The following is a 13,153-nucleotide window of genomic DNA, read 5'->3' as shown; positions in this document are numbered from 1 at the left end:
GGCAGGTGGTAAGCAAGTGCATTACTTTTTTGTGTATTCTAATTATTATTCTAATTATTCTAATTATTATTATTACTATTATTGAATTTTTATTTCCTTCCTTCCTTCCTTCCTTCCTTCCTTCCTTCCTTCCTTCCTTCCTTCCTTCCTTCCTTCCTTCCTTCCTTCCTTCCTTCCCTGTCCTATTATTGACTTAATCTTAACCCATGAATTTTACTTTTTCTCTGAATTCCCTCCCCACCTTTCTGTGGGGGTGGGTGAGTGAGCAGCTGTGTGGAGTTTAGCTGCCTGCCTGGTATGACATGATGCAGGGGCTGGAGGAGATGTGTCCTTAGCTGCAGGAGGTGTGCATGAACAGAGTATCTGTGTCACCAAATAAAAGAGCTGCACGAGGGCTACAGACTGCATTGCATCAGAGACAAGGAAATGAGTTTGATGAGATCTTCTCCAAGACCTTGTAGCTGCAAGAGCCTAAACTCCAATTGGATGAAGAGAAGGGCAGGCAGAGTCAGAGGTGTCAGAGACCCTCATGATGGTGAGAGCTGCAAGCTTCTGACTTGTGGCATCAGGGAAAGGGCTCCTGCTCTGCCTGCAGTTTGGCAGCTGCAGAACAAGGTCAGTGTTTTGGTTGCAGACAAGGGGGGCTGGGAGCTTTGCCTAGAGCAGACCCTAAGCTTGCAGAGCCTGAGCTCCAGCAGCACAAGAGACAATCAATACCTTCAAACAGAAGAAATTACATTTAAATGTAAGAAAAAACCCTTTCACTGTGGTCAGGGTAATCAAACTGTAGAACAGGGTGCTTGGAAAGTTTGTGGAGTCTGTACGTGGAGATACTTGAAATTGCCGCTGAATGTGATCCTGAGCAACCTGCTCTAGCTGATCTTGCTTTGAGCAGGGGTTCAGAGTAGATAATCTTCTGAGGCTCCTTCCAGCCTCAGCAATCCTGTTTTTCTTTGTCATAGTGGAAGGTTGTGAAGACATATCAAAAGAGGATAAATAGTCAGTGAGGAGCAATAAATTATGAGCTTCTGGTACACAGACTTTTTCATTAAGAGCTGGTTGAGGTACATATGACCTGTGTATTGGTGTGCAGGCATATTCGTATGTGGAAAACATCTAGTTTCTAGATCCAGATGGAGCATAAGGAAAGTCTAGTCAGGGTAGTTCTATCCATGACCAGATGTGGGATTCAAGAAACACATTTGAATATTGCAAAAGAAGGCAGTTATGGCATTTAGAAACCACCTGATTTAGGTGTAAATGAGGTCTTATTGTATGTCTTTTATTTTTTAAATTTTAATTATTGAATTTTTTGTGTATCTGTACTTTAATTGCTTAGGATATTCATAATTTTCCACCTTCAGGCTTAACCTTGCACAAGGAAGAGAGGAGTGAAAAAGTTCACATCCACCTCCAAAAGAGAAAACAAAAAGAGATTTTTGTCTTTCTTTCTGTCTACATTCCTACCTTTGAGGCCATATCATTGCTGATGCTCTGTGCCAGCAGTCCTGCATTCTTAATTTGAATATGTATGTAAAATGGATGACCCTCACCTTCCCACAGCTGTGCAACTATTATAACTTCAAATAATGTTTTACAGCTGGGGCACTGGGCTGAAATACTACATGTGGTTACTTCTTTATATATGGTATCTTTCAGTTCCAGTACGTGTCTGCTGTTCCTCAGTAGGGCAAATATTGACATACAGTATTTTGTTCCCCTTTAGCTCTCACACTTGCCTTTTAACCAGATGTAACAAACTCTTTCCTAACCTAGTCTGTCTCTACTGCTATGTATGTTGACACCAATGGACTTGTGAGTAAGTAGGCCTGTCAGCAGTGGATATTTTTCTCCTCCATTGTCATTGGAATAATGACATCTCTTTCTTTATATGGTTTTGTGTCCTACAACTCAATAATCCAGTGCAGACCTCACTGTCTGACTGCAAGACACCAGTCTGTAATTCGCTTAATAAGCCTAAACAAAGGAAATCCCTAGACTTATGGACAAGAATGTGTCCTGCAATCTTAGTATTCTGCAGGCTAGAGAGCAAAATTGCTCTCCTCTTTAAAGTCAGAATCGTTACCCATATCTGTATGGCCAGATTATTTTAAAATGTAGCAAACAACATTATACATAATTATTTTACAACAGCAAGATTTTATTTGGTATTTTAAATGTTTTCCTTGTTTTTCACTTTAAGAGAAGAAGAATATAAATGTTCTAGAAGAATACATGCTGAGGATGGCTTTCAGCTGCCGTGCTCTTAACTTCAGCCAAGTGCTTTGGAAGTGCAGGTATATTTACATCTGTGTTTTATTTCTGGCCCACCTTTAATAAAGATGCAACAACGATAAAGCAAAGCACAACACAACATGATAATATATGGCACATAATAAAGAACTGCCATAAGTACACAGGGGGCTCAATTTTGCTTTCACTCTATCTCTGCAAAACTCCACTGTTCAAGACTAAGCCTTTACAATTGTCAGAGTTCCTTGTGGTTCAAAAAGAGACATTTTCCAGAATAATGAGGTCACTGGTTCCCATTTGCCATTCCACAATATTCTGTTTATTCCTAGAATCCCTGTTCTTTCAGCAATAGTTGATGCTCTCTGTAGCTGTTACTCCTGCGGGAATTGAGACTTTAAACATTCATTAAAAAGTGAATTGCTATTGTTGACAAAATACAGATGGCCAGGCATGAACTACTGACACCTATGAGCACACTTCCAGTGCAGTGCATGCATGACGACGTAGCCATGTGAGTGCTCTGGTTGCTTTTACCAAACCAATGTGTGTCCTTTGTTACCGGACTGGCCCTGGTGTGTGCTTATATTCCTTTTCCTAAATATGGCACAAGCTGTTAGAGTAATTTCTTTAAAAAATGAACTGAACTTATTTCTGCTTTTGAGAGTGAGAAAAGATATGCTCTTTCACAGCAAAACTATTAGTAGACAATATTCATACAAGGCTCAGCTCACAAGATAATTACCCTGAGTCAAAGCTCTGCTTCAGACTGCTGCAAACATAACACTCGATGACTCCCAGAGGCTCTGTCTGAGCAGTGGGGTGTGCTCCATAACCAAGTCCTTGATCATCCAGGGGGGACCTTGCTGGGCTGGAAACTGGGGTGTGGGGGCGAAGGCTTGAAGGGAGTGAGCAAGAAGCCAGGGTGCAGCTGGGGCACACACAGACACACACACACACAGACACACACACACACCCTGTAGGCTGTAGGGGCTCGGAGGCACACCCGCCTTCCACAGGTCAGACACAGCCATTGCTTAAATCAGCCATGTATTTAAATAGTTTATTAAGCTGCAGCCGACAGACTTAGTCTCTGAAGAGTGCAGTTAGATGCTACACCTGGGTGTAGCATGCAGCATTACACTTGCATAATGATTGTACGGCACTCCAGGTTAACGTGGAAAAAGCTGAGGGAAAGCTCAGGCATTTAACATTTTCAGCTTTGGGAATACTGTGTGGTAAGCAAAGACTGAGACAATAAGCTGAAACTGTTTGGAGTTTTTTGCATCTTTTTCAACACTTCTAGAGACAGAAATTTTGGGCAGAGAAGTAGAAATTGCAAAGCTACCTTGAGCTTTAGGTTATTTGGGGCTTAAACTTTTTCTATTTTTATATCTTCTCCTCAGTGCCAGTATAACTTACTTTTTTTTGCCTCACCCTTATATATATAACATTTTTTTACACTTTTACTACTGATATATTCAAACTCTTCTTTTTTGTCTCCCCTTTCTTCATTTACAGTTTTGTGGTCCTCTTTTCTCCCTCATAGTCCTTTTTTTTTTTTTTCCCCCCGCTTTTGGTTCTTTTCTAGGTGTGGAAAATTGCAACTTGCCATTGTTTTTCTCCAAATGGTATTTCCCATCTATTGTGTGTGTGTGCATATGTGTGTTTGTGTGTGCATAAGAGAGAGGACAGAAGATACTGTAAGGCTGCCAACAAAAATCAAAATTGGAGGAGACAGGAGAGCAGAGGGAGTAAGAGACTGTCTTATTGAACTTGGAGAGGAATGAGGCCCACCTGGGGCTGAACCAGCCATTGGGAAGATTAAGGAAATAAAATAATTATGGAAAGTTAGTGCTGGAATTGTGAATGGGCCTGAGAGACCTGGCTGAGGCTCAGGAACTGGGAGTGGTGGCTGCCTGAGCTGAATCAAATGCTCAGCCACTCAAAAATGGAACAAATAAGGATAGAATAGACACACTGAGAAATTGTACTTTGACTTGAGTTTTTTATCCTTATGAATTGAAAGAGGGCGACTCTTTCTTTTCTAAAGAATGGAGTCTGAAAAATATAACCCAGGTCTACTTGGTGAACATTTAGAGTACTATGACCAAATACCCAGAAATAAGAACACAATCTGTAAGGAATATCTCCTCCAGTCTTTGACCTTTCAAATCAGAGCAAAGCTCTTGGCACCAATGCAGCGAAGCACAAACGGGGTCAGCACATTTAAACTGACATAACTGTGAGCTTAAGGTTCCTTCTTCTCCCTGTTTTTTCATAAGGAAGGCTTAAGGTAATCTCTTTCTAACTGAGTGGGTATTGTCTGCTTCTGAAATGCATTATCCCAAATTTCATGCTAAAATGTAAAGAACAGGACAGTAGCTTGAAAATTCCCTTTTTGCATAACCATCCAAATGACTCTAGTGTACACCACAATGAGAATTTAATGCTTCATCTTTTACTCTGTGGTTTTTGGGTTCTTATTCCTTTGAACTTTAAAAAGTTCATAGAAAAAAATGCACCTTAGTAAATAAAAGTATCTTCCACCACGCACATTTTCTTAAAAAATAAACCCAAATGCTTTAGAAATTATCCAGTTTAGCTTCCTAATACAGTTTTCATAATATCAAATAGATTTATTTGGTAGGATTTGTATTAATCAAACTTAAATGAAGTGTGGTTAGGAATTTAGAACCAGTTCCTCAGCTAGCATAAATTGTCACAATCATCCACTTCAACATGTCACGTTCTGCTTATGAGGAATTGAACTAGACTGGATTTAAAGGTGCAAAAAGTTGGTGGACAAGATGAAAATGAGATGATCAGCGCACCTTTCATTATCTTTTGTCTGCATCAATATATCCATTTGAATATATAATCATGCTACTTATGCCTTGTTTTTCATATTTCATTATAAATATCCCTTAATAGCTTAATTGTTATTAACATAATGACTGGACTTACAGTCTGATGTTGCATATGCAGCTCTTTTGTATTATGGCCTATAAAAAGTTTGTAAATACGGGGATATTTTAAGAGTGGTCTTGTATAATAATATGGGAGGTAGTACAAAACTTTCTTATGAAAGGGTAGCAAGTTTGATGCAGTGATAAATGAAGTAGAAAATTCTTGTATTCTAAATCTCGATGAATACCATCAACACTATGACTGAGGGATTTGAGGAAGGATGGAGGAGGAATAGGATAGCAGTGATCAGAGAAAGATTTTTTTTTTTATTGCAAAGAAAGAGAAAAAAGGCATACAAGGAAAAAATCTCTTTTAATTGCTGTATGCTACTTTTTTTCCTAATGACAACTTGCTCCACTGATACAGTAAACAAAACTGACACGAGAACACGTCATTATAAGATGGCACAACTCACGCTACCATAAGTAGCTTTGTAGGTCACACAGTCCCTACCAGACCACTGCAGAAAGCATACGATTTTGAAATGCTTGGAGGGGCCCACCAGATATTAACTTAAGAATTATTGGTTGTGGGTAGAAATAGGCTGAAGGCATTTCCTGCTGTGAACAACACTTGGAAGTTCTCCTTTTGCAGTACTGTAAAAAACAATGGCAGAATTTATGCAGCATTCATAGACAGCAGATATCCCCAGACACTTCAGAAATGCTATCAAATTAAAACTGCTCTTCAGTAGGGCTTCATATTTTGTTTTTGTTGGCTGAATAACAATAATTCAAGTGTGAATGTAAAATGAATCTTATTTGCTAGATTGTTGAAGTGTGGATATTGTGAGATACTGACGTGAATTTTTTAATATTTATTTTCCGTTCTGGTGGAGGTGATAAAGACTTTCTAAATTATAGCTGATGAAAATGCAATCAGGAACTGTGGACATTGCCTACCCTGAAATCACAATCAAGTCTCCATGTCTCTCTGACCTGACTCATGACTGGTTGCTATTAAACCTGTATGTTCTCTTTTCCTGATGGATTCAGTTCTATAAATCTTGTCAAACACTACTATACTCAGGAGGTGCAATATGAAAATCCCAGGTTATATATTTGGAAAGGGCTATCTCTCTAGCCCTGTATATTTGTTGATGACTCCATACCACTCAATGTGAGTCCAGATCATACTTTTACTTACTGCGATATATTTGACTTTGATGAATATTGACCCGCAGGCTCTGGAGGAAGTTTGACACTATGCTGTCCTAACCACTGGGAGAGACTTAGAGATGGACAAATATCAAGGTTTTCCCCATGTCCATGCAAGCCCAGACAATAGCATGTGAGCATCACCTGGGTACCTACTTTCCTTTTCTCTCTGTCACTGGAGGCAGGAATTGGCTTATAGCAATGGGAGGTGAGCAAAGGTTTTAGTGGAGAGCCATAACAAGCAGCTGCTATGAATGAGCTGTAATAAAGGTTAGTATGCTGACTGTTCAAGGCAGAGCAGATTAATTGCTTATGGATAGACACAGGAAGATTTTTTGAATCCTGCTGCTTTTTCTCATTTGCCCTAGGGAAAAGGCTACTATGAGGTCCCTCTGACTTAGGGCCATGCTAGTGGGACAGGCTTAGCACTCTGAATTATTATTCACATTTTCCTTTTAGACCGCAGTTGTGGTTGCTTAAAAAGATTTTGAATGTTTGGATCTGAATGTATTTAAGATGGAAAATTGTGCTCCATTCTTGTGAAAAGGTGCTGAGAAGTGCTGTTGTCTGTTTGACAAATCACACTATCCCTGCATTTAAAATAAATGGTGTAGCCTTCTAAATGATTTTCACTATCATTATAAGATATGGGATAGACTGGGCTCAAGACCAAATGTGTACTATATGGCTGGCTGGCTGCAGAAAAGAGGGGTTGAAAAATTAGCAAAGATTGATTTAATGATGTAGCAATTTCTTGAAGAACCCCCAATATCAGTCTTCTTTTTCCTTTTGTTTGAAGACTGAGAAAAGGAGGGATTGTCCTCTTTCAATATGTCCAAACAGATTCATATATGTGAGATAAGGACTTTGATGAAATATTTTTTACTTACATCTAGGTAAGAGTGAAACTTCACCTGGCTTATGTTAATGAGAATTGTGTACTGGATTTAGTAGAATCTCCATCTAACCCCATTAAAGTACAAAGTTCCTCTAAAGACAGACTCATTTTTTCACTAAGCCTAAGAAATATGTGAGTACATTACTAATCTTAAAATATTCTGTGTGCACAAGGAATAAAATGCTTGGCACTTAATTGAAGTTGGGTATATTACTGGTTTTTGGTATCATCTAATTCATTTGCACAGGGAAATCAAACCCACTTTTATTAGTTTGTATCAATTTGCATCACACTAAGCAGAGGAAGAAAGTAATTGGTAACATTAGTACTACTTCTAAGGAGTCATTAGAATTTACTTGACTTTCGGGATTAGCATGGACTTAGATTTGGTTGCTCCTAAAGTTGGAAATAAAAGAACCTTTCATTTTCAAAGTACAGGAAGAAAAAAAATATTCCCTAAACTCTATCATAACAGTGGAAAAAAAAATACTTGTGATTAAGAAATGCAAATTCTTGTGTAGAAGCTGTATTGATTTTGACCAAATAGGGCAAAGCTTCTTAGGTAAAAATGCAGTGTTATATTTGCAGAGGAGAAGGGGAAGAGAAATGATTGACTGACAATAGGCAAATTTACCTTCTGTCCTTGGTAAGTAGGACATAATAACACTTTAAGTTACGGAGCAGCTAGAGAATATTTTGCTGGAAGCCATTCTAAGCAGTGGCTGGAATAGGCTGCAAGGAATCCTTATCTGTCCCAAATCTCAAAATGTGATGAAGCCCACTCAGCAAAATGTTTGGATGTATTGGAGTTTGCCCAACTACAAACCCCTTAGGAAAGCCAATGATTTCTACTGCCTTGGGGAGTTTTTGTATCAGGACTTTACAGAGCCTCAAGTAGGACCTATTGTCGTATTTGAAAGCATAGGAGGGAATGAAGTTTGATGTGCTGGATATTTTATTTAAAGAGTTAATGAACTGACATATGTTTATACTTACTACTGATAATCTTCCTTTGGAAAACCCATCTAACTCCTTAACTGTACAAAATTGGCATCCTATATGACCTAAATTGGATTTGAAAATGATATTTGGATAAAAATCAAAAAAATACATCCTACTGGTTATATATGATTGCTTTATTATGTTTGATAAGAATGAAAAGCCAAAGGATTTGACAGTCCCAGAGCCTGGCATGTAAAATGAAATTCCTGAATGTAAATTAGACAGATTAAACTATCCTTTAAAAGACTCTTGATGGAGAGAAGGATGTATTTAAAATCCAATAAACTTCAGACCTCCTTAAAATGGCTTAAAATGAGGTCCAGAATGCTTGCTAAGGAGAAACTCCACTGGTTTTGATTTAATAAAAAAATTGTGGATTCTAATTTGAAAAAATGCCGTCACTGTATTCACCTTGCAGAAATAAATACGAAACCATATGGAGAAGCATATTTCCACAAATGTATTCCAATTTAAGATGAATTAACTGTATGCTCTACTTCATAATCAAACAACAGCAAATTTCTTGTATTTCTCTACAATTATTAAAGAAAGTAATTTCAGCTTCTATATGACTTCTCATAAGAAATGCACAGAAAAATAATGTGCATTTGATAGAAGTTCTACATGGATGTCTTCATAATTTTTTTGTAAGATATAGGTGTCATAAGTAAGGATGAGGTATTTTTATGTTACTAAGTTGCATATGTGATTGGCCGTGCTGGTAAAAGAGCACAAAAGAGTCTTTGTTATACTCTCAGTAGAGCTATTTATACATTGTGACTTACTGTGTCCAAAGACTGCTTCCTGCTTCCGTTAAAAAGTAGTCCCTCCAAATAAAATAAAAGCCATAAACCCTGACATTACTCAAGCCCTGTCTATTGAAACAACAACAAAAAAAATCACACATGATTTTGCATTCCCTGTATAGAGTTCTCTTGAGTTTACTTAAATAGAGTTCCAGATGAAGCATACTGTGAAAGCAATGCCTTCCATACCTAAAGAAACAGAGAGACGTTTTATTTGGTTTAAAAATAAGGATGGTCCAAGAAATCAGGTGCATCTACAGGGTATAGCTGAAGCTGGGGAGGACTGTAGCAGTTCTGGTCATTGTATAGACCATAAGCTCTGTAGTCAGCAATTACTCTTTTTGTGTTGTACTTGAAGACCCTGTGGGGAGACCTCATACACGCTTTGGTCTCCGTGAAGTTTTAATGCAATGTCTGCACGTCTTCCCTCCTGGTTCTCCATGCCCTTGGTCAACCACAGCTCTTTCCCCCATATCTGTATGTGCTCACTAATGAGTTTCACTTTTATTTCATGATATTTTAAAAGATAATATGCCAGGTTTCCTACAGCTTCTATGTAGATCTAGGAAAAGACCCCCAAAGCAAAAGAAAACAGAAAAGAAAGACACGGTCAGATACGATTTCTGTTCTTCCCATTCTGAGAACACACATGACTTTTTGTAGCCTTGTAGTGTTGGGCAATAAACTTAGTCCAAAAAGATGTAAGAAAAATCTCATCCCTTCCTACAGACTAGTGCTCAGTGTAGGCATAAACAAGAATTCCTAAACCAATGAATATTAGAAAGCTTCTCTTAAAATTTTCAGTATGGTGTAAAAAATTTTGATAAGACCCCAACCAGCTATTAACATGTCTTTTTTTATTGGGAATGAAAAAATTCCACTGTCCTATAGTTCCTAATCCTCTCATCAATATGTGAAAATTTAATATAAATAATGTATCTCTCTAAATATTACAAAATGTAGGATTTGCTGCCTCAGCTATCTTTCTGACTTCCCCCCTCCTCCCCCCTCACCCCCAAAACACTCAATATGGCCTTTGATTTTTCTGTCTATGATCATTCTATAGTGTGCCAGGGAGAACTCATTCACCATTTTCTTGCCAGGAATAACCTAAGCAGGCAACAGGTGTGAATGGGAATGAAGTGAAAATTGGAACTATTTAACTGCATCTAAACCAACCCCTCTGTACATAATACGTCTCTGTCCCTAGAGAACACTCAAATCTCTCATTTTAAATGTGTTAATAGCATTTATAGACTAATTTTGGTTTAATTAGTACTATTTTTCTGTAAGACTAAAACAAAACAGAGTTAAGCAGAATCTCTGAAGAGCCTTGATTCCTTTACACACATTTCTCCAGCAAGGAAAATAGACTCCATTTACCCTAAATCTTCTGCCATTTGCATTGAAATGCCACAGTGATATTTAAGGAAGAAAAGGAAAAAATGCTGTTGCTTATATTTGCATTATGTGTTTTTTTAATGTAAGCATCTAATACTGTTCCCATGCTTAAATAGAAAAGCATAATTAAATTTTAGTTTTCATTGCAATATTTTATTCACAGATATTTTCACCCATTCCAGGAACAACATAATATACACACAGAGACACATTTCAAATGAGCAGTAGGGTTTTCACTGATTCTGGTGAGTCTTAACAATTAAACTAGATAAACTGTAATTTTTCTGGTCATACTGTTAGGAATAATTCAAGGAGTGCTCTGTATAGATCCATTATTTTTGCCCTCACACTTCATAATTATTATGCAACAAGTTAAGTTTTATTCACAGTTTTACACATAAATCCTGAAGATCTTGGTTATTTTTTCCCTGTGTCAGAATGAGCTCCCAATAACGTGAATGGAAGTTCAACTTGAGTAAAGATAGGCTAATAAAAACTGGATCCGGATCTCAGGATTTGGCACATGGACACTGGATCTATTAAGTCATCTTGTCCATATTCCTGCCAATGCAGAATTGTTCCCTTCAGTATAATCTCCAGTGCCTTATTCAGTCCAATTTTAAATGACTTGGGTGAAGTGGTTTCCATTACTTCACTTGGTTGAAGTATTACTTATTCCACAGACTAATATAATGCTTTTCGAGCTGCTTCATTCTCATGGATCACTTCCCAATCCCAACATTTCCCCCAGACGAACGTGTATGAGTAAGGGAAAGGAAAATGTGTGTAGAGTATAAAGGCCAAAAGGAAAAAGTGGCATGAAGTCCTTCCCCTCACTCCATTTTTTTAATGTATTTCTCCTTGCTTCATATTTCTGAAGTCTGCCTCTTCACTTTTGCCAGTGAGACTTGGACCAAACTCCCTGAGAAACAGATCCACTGTAAATTTTTCCCCATTTTTCTGCTTGTGAATCATTCCAAAACTGTCCCACTTCCCCCCTCCCTCCTTCCCTCTTATATCCTATTATTTTTACTTTCCTCTCTATTTTGTTTATTTTTAGTAAGGCACTGACTTTTACCAGTTATTGCTGACTCTTCATTATTCATTATCTGTCACTTAAGTTATTTTTCTTATTAGAGGGAATTTTTTGTAAGGGATCTATGGAATATATTTTTTGCAGGTGAATATGGGTGTGTACAATGAATATGACATTTTACAAATTATCAGGAACACTAAAAGCAATTATAATAGTAGATGAACTTGATGAAAAAACTGTTGAGAAAAGGAACAAAAGTTTGTGGGCCCTGTTTTGTAGTATATCACATGTAAACAGCTAGTTAACACTTTAAGTCACTGTGCATGCAAAATAAGGTCGAAATACTTGGTACTGTAACTGAAATTCTGTGCTAAGATCTTTGTTTCTGTTTTCAGCTATATATACAGTAGATGCTGCAAGAACAAAGACTGAAACTGGCACCTTATTGAGATGTAGAAATTCAACAGCAGGAAATAATCTTCTTTGAAAGAAACCCCTTCCGTCCTCTTTTTTTTTTTTTATATATATATCCTTTAGTAGCTGATCACTTAAAACAGGTGCTGTAATTCACGATTGGACATTAAACGTTTACGATGGATGGTGTCTGTGTTTAGAGACAACTTTATGTACCACTGCTTGTAAGGCACTTCCTTTCAGGAATCAAGTGGAAATAAGATCATGTAACACTCTGGCAGATTATACATTCAGATATTACAGCTGCTCGAATTAGTCATTGGAATTCACTTACTCAGTTTATTTTAATATATGTAATTATTCAGAAATGAAACTTGATTCCTAAAAATATGTTCTTTCAATAAATGTGTTCAATAAAGCAGTAAAAAAGGATGCCGTATGGGTACAAACATGCCTGACTCTTGTGTACTATCAGTCCTACCCAGGTTTCTGGGCTGTGAGAGCTGTAGTGGGAATATCTGGAAGAAGTTGCCAGTCATTCTTAAGCGCAAGCATGCCAGGGCATGTCTGACCATGCCAGTGAGAAAGTCAGGGCAGGGTCCTGAGGCCATGGTAAGAAGTGGTGCCTGAGCACTGAAAAGGCTTATTGCAGCTTTGTTTAACAAATTTTACGTTCTCAGACAGAAATGAACTGCTACCAACTGCCATCCATGTGAGCCGGCTTCATGCAGAATGATTACTGTCAGAGGTATATACTTACCTGCACCAGTTTACAAAACATTCTCTTTACTGAGATGCCCATATTTGCCTCCAAAAGAATTAGCATCTGTGATTTCAGCTGTGTAGAGATGACAATTCACACTCAGCACAGACCACACTGTACTGAGCGCAATCAGACATCTAATAACATGGGTAGAGGTGTTTCAGAGCTCCATCCATAAGCTCTGGCAGGATGGCATAGACAGCTATCTAATGGTGTGGTTGAATCCGTGGGGCTTTGCACCCCTTCTCTTTTCTCTGCTCAGATAAAGGTTTTATCTGCTCTGGTATTTGTGCAGTTTTAAGAAGTTTTGAGATACTTGTAATGTAGAGAAAAAACAAGCTCTTTTCCAAGGAAAAGACACGTGAACTTTGAAAGGCATCCTGCAGCATGGGGATTTTCTTCCATTACCTTGTGAACTGTTTGTGTGCCTGGAATACACCCTGCAGAGACCGAACT

At 38.0% G+C, this 13,153-nt stretch overlaps 1 long non-coding RNA gene across 1 annotated transcript; it reads left to right on the top strand.

Annotated features, from left to right (window-relative positions):
- The first annotated feature begins 324 nt into the window (after positions 1-324).
- LOC138105685 (uncharacterized) lies at positions 325-12,266 on the top strand. Its single transcript, XR_011148615.1, has 3 exons — positions 325-615; positions 2,204-2,297; positions 11,916-12,266. It is a non-coding gene; the product is annotated as an uncharacterized lncRNA (long non-coding RNA).
- Positions 12,267-13,153: the final 887 nt, after the last annotated feature.

Source organism: Aphelocoma coerulescens, chromosome 2 (genome assembly GCF_041296385.1).
Source record: "Aphelocoma coerulescens isolate FSJ_1873_10779 chromosome 2, UR_Acoe_1.0, whole genome shotgun sequence".
NCBI lineage: Eukaryota > Metazoa > Chordata > Aves > Passeriformes > Corvidae > Aphelocoma > Aphelocoma coerulescens.
Note: the sequence above shows the minus strand (reverse complement) of the source record. Positions and strands in the feature narration are given on the sequence as shown.